Raw genomic sequence first — 3815 nt, forward strand, 5'->3', positions numbered from 1 at the left:
CCCCTAATGCAAATACAGCTCAACAAAGTCTGAGCACTGCACATACCAAGCCTAGAAATGGGTCTGTATCCAACCTCGCTTCAGATCTAGCGCCGGCCTATGTTGTTTTTAACTGGAATAGGCCCAATTGAAGCAAATCTTGATGTCCAGTTTATTGAAGTAGGCATATGACTTGTAAGGACACTATCTCCAAAGTGCTTTTTTTTCTATTTTGAAGGCTTGAACAAAACATGAGCTTGCATGGCAAAATATTGAATATGTTTAGTTCATTGTGAGAGAAAAGTAGCATTGGTCAAATATTTGGTTTGTTCGAAACTTTTGCCTGAACAGAAAACATGCAGTCTGCAGTTATGGAAAATAAACCCTCTCATGTTCAGTGGATTACACAGTTTTGGGGGAGGGGGTGATAAAAGGAAAGGGGCCCATTGTATGTTTTCTTTGCCTGTAAAGAAAGTGATGCAAGGGCTAAAACTACAGCTATAGCAACACAAGACTTATTGGCCTAAATATGATTTCAAAAAGGTACCAGTTCAGTTCAGTGGGATTAGACGTTTTCGACAATGGGCAAAAAACACACGTATTTTGAAATATGAAAATATGATCTTATTTCAGCTAGGCAGTGTGTGTGTGTGCCTCTGTGCGCACGTGCGTGTGTGTGTGTGTGTGTGTGTGTGTGTGTGTGTGTGTGTGTGTGTGTGTGTGTGTGTGTGTGTGTGTGTGTGTGTGTGTGTGCGTGCGTGCGTGCGTATGCGAGCGTGTGTGTGCGTCTGTATGAAACTATGGTGAGTTGTCAGGGCAGGGTGGTGACTCGACTTGCATGCGAGCATGCAGGGTATCCATCTGATACTCTGTAGTCTCATACATCAGTAGATGCTTTATTTAGTGGCGTGGGAGGGGGGCGGAAGGCATGCAACCTGTCCTAGCTTGCCTGATCCTCGACACAACCGTACAAATCCATGCTGCGCAAATGATCTGAATCTGTCGTCGTGGCCTTGTTTGACCCACCAATGTACTTGAAATTATAAAACTATCCACATAATATATCAATTCCATGGAATGCACATTGTGTAACTGAAATACTGAATTATACAGACACAAAAGAATATGAAAGCTTTAGCATTTTACCTTACACAATTTCCTTCCTTAGTTATAACTAAGATACTAATGTATAATGCAATATTTTACAGCCCATCTTATATACACATTGTAGCAACATCTTTCTTCAAATGCAACACACACGCAGAAATAATGAGAAACCCCTGAAATGATCTCCCAATCCTTGGTACTTCGGATAGATAGATAGATAGATAGATAGATAGATAGATAGATAGATAGATAGATAGATAGATAGATAGATAGATAGATAGATAGAAAGAAAGAAAGAAAGAAAGAAAGAAAGAAAGAAAGAAAGAAAGAACGAAAGAAAGAAAGAAAGAAAGAACGAAAGAAAGAAGATGGATGGATACATGGATTGATGGATTGATGTAGAGAGCTGCACTACTATCTGTTCTTTGCACCCTCTCTCCCTGCAGATCTCAGCAGCAGTGGTCTTGGTCTGGCACCTGTTAAGTCCCCCAGGGACTGGATGTCCTGGACAGCTGGTAGGGAGAGCAGAGCGGAGGTAGGGGGGCTTGATAGGGGGGCTGGGAGGGCATATGGACTCCAGCAGATAGCACTGGGAGAGAGAGAGGGAGAGGGAGAGGGAGAGCAGGCGGAAAGGGGGTCGTGGTCGGCGTGGGGGCTGAGATATTAGAGGATTGCACTGGGAGAGTAGGGGGGAGCAGGCGGAAAAGATGGGGTGTGTGTGTGTGTGTGTGTGTGTGTATGTGTGTGTGTGTATGTGTGTGTGTGGTAGTGGGGTGGGGGTGGGGGGTTAATGCGTAATGGGGTGTTAGTGGAGAGAGAGCAGAATGGGGGTTCATGTGAAGAGCGGTCCCGGGACAAAAGGCATGACGGCTGGATGAATGGCCAATGACCATGCACAATCCGATGGAGGATGGAGGCATTGTGTGGCCCAAGGCCCACTGGGGACCAGTGGAGGAGAGAAGAGGAACAGGAGGAAGGGATACAGGGGTGGACTGGTAGTCTGGTATACAGGGTGTTTTCCCGGTGGGCAGACAGTACCCATACTGGAGGTCGATACGGTTGTTTTTGTTGGTTAGTTTGATTGTTTTCTGTAGATATAATTATAATCCGTAGCAAGGACTTGGTTTTATATTTACTGCTACACTCTGCTCCTTTTGAAGTTTGTGATCTGATTGTTTTGGTCTCGTTGTGAATTTGTCAAATTCATTTGTTTTCTCTTAGCATTTTCTTAGGAAGTGGCCAATAATTTAGAGGAGGCAGCCCATTGGTCCATCTTCAATATAGATAGTGGATTAAGTCAAGCAGGATAGGCCTACAGTATGAAAATGGCTTGTTTGTATGAGGGGTCAGTCAGTTTAAACCAAAAATGCCCAGGTAGTTTTTCGGCCCCAGTCCAGCCCTGAAAGGATCTCCACTCTCCTCCCAGAGGAGGACCGGTGTTGGGGAACTGTGAAGAACAAGGGGCTTTGTGTGCTGGCGCGATAAGAACATGATAATATTGTTTTTAATCTGATGAAACGCAGCATAGCATGTTGGGCTGACAGCCCTTTGGCAACGATTTGGCACCTGTTACAGAATCTGTTGTTTTCACTTTCGCCACATGCTTGTCGAGTTGCATCAGCTCTATTTGACTGGCACGTTGCTGAGTTGTTTGTTTTGGATTTAAAAAAAAAAAAGTTGCTAAATCAACAAACCCGAAAGCCGCATATGTGGTGATACAACACCCCTTACAACATTTGCCTCAAAGAACCAAGCTTTTGAGCCAGCAATGTATTTGATTGCAAGCACTAAAGTCACCAATTTATTGGTGTACTCCATGCTCAAGTGTGCTTGAGACTACCTTGATGAAGAACACAGAGTGTTGTCTAACATCTTGTGTTCAGACAAGCCGTGGATCTCCGCAAACGTGTTATAATTGACACCAGGCCAGAGTAAGCAGTGTTGGCTTGTCAGGAAGGCACTTCAATGCGAGGATTGTGTTTCCAAGACTACCTGAGAGCTCGGAGGCAGCCGCGAGGTGTTATTAAAGCAGTTTTTTAACATGGTGGAGCTTGGCAGCACCATTGCTGTGCTATCTGGCAGTCATTCAGCGGACTTATTTTGCAACATACCTTTCCTCAAGTCAGCCGTGTGATGTTTTCCCTGCCATTTTAGCCCATCAACATCTCAACAGCTCCTGACAGGTTAACGCGTCTGATCTATCAACAACAGCTGAGCAGAACACTGTGTTCTGCCCTGTGCTACATTTGCACATTGTTCAAACTAACTCCTCTCCCCATCTCTTCAAGACTCTCTCTCTCTCTCTCTCTCTCTCTCTCTCTCTCTCTCTCTCTCTCTCTCTCTCTCTCTCTCTCTCTCTCTCTCTCTCTCTCTTTCTCTTTCGCTCTTCCCCCCCACTGCCTGGCACTTGCAAATACTCACATTAGCAAGTCTGAAATGTGTCACTGTCAGAAGCCAAAAGCCAGTCCTGACCTCCTAGTCATACTGCAATGGGGCATAGGCTGACTGATTGTTTCTGCTGTGTGGCTGTTTTTCTTAGTCCCCGTACTTTGTATTACATTTACTTAGTCACCCCTATTTGTTTTGTGATGTCTGTTTCTTCTTTGTCGTCCTCAATGGGCCAAGGGTTTGTTAGATTTACTTATCCATCCATGTTTGCTCTGTGATGAGTAGCCTACTGCTTGCTCATTTCCTTCAACTTGAGCAGACGACTTCCCCTACTGTAATCT

The sequence above is a fragment of the Engraulis encrasicolus genome, chromosome 22 (genome assembly GCF_034702125.1).
Source record: "Engraulis encrasicolus isolate BLACKSEA-1 chromosome 22, IST_EnEncr_1.0, whole genome shotgun sequence".
NCBI classification, from domain to species: domain Eukaryota; kingdom Metazoa; phylum Chordata; class Actinopteri; order Clupeiformes; family Engraulidae; genus Engraulis; species Engraulis encrasicolus.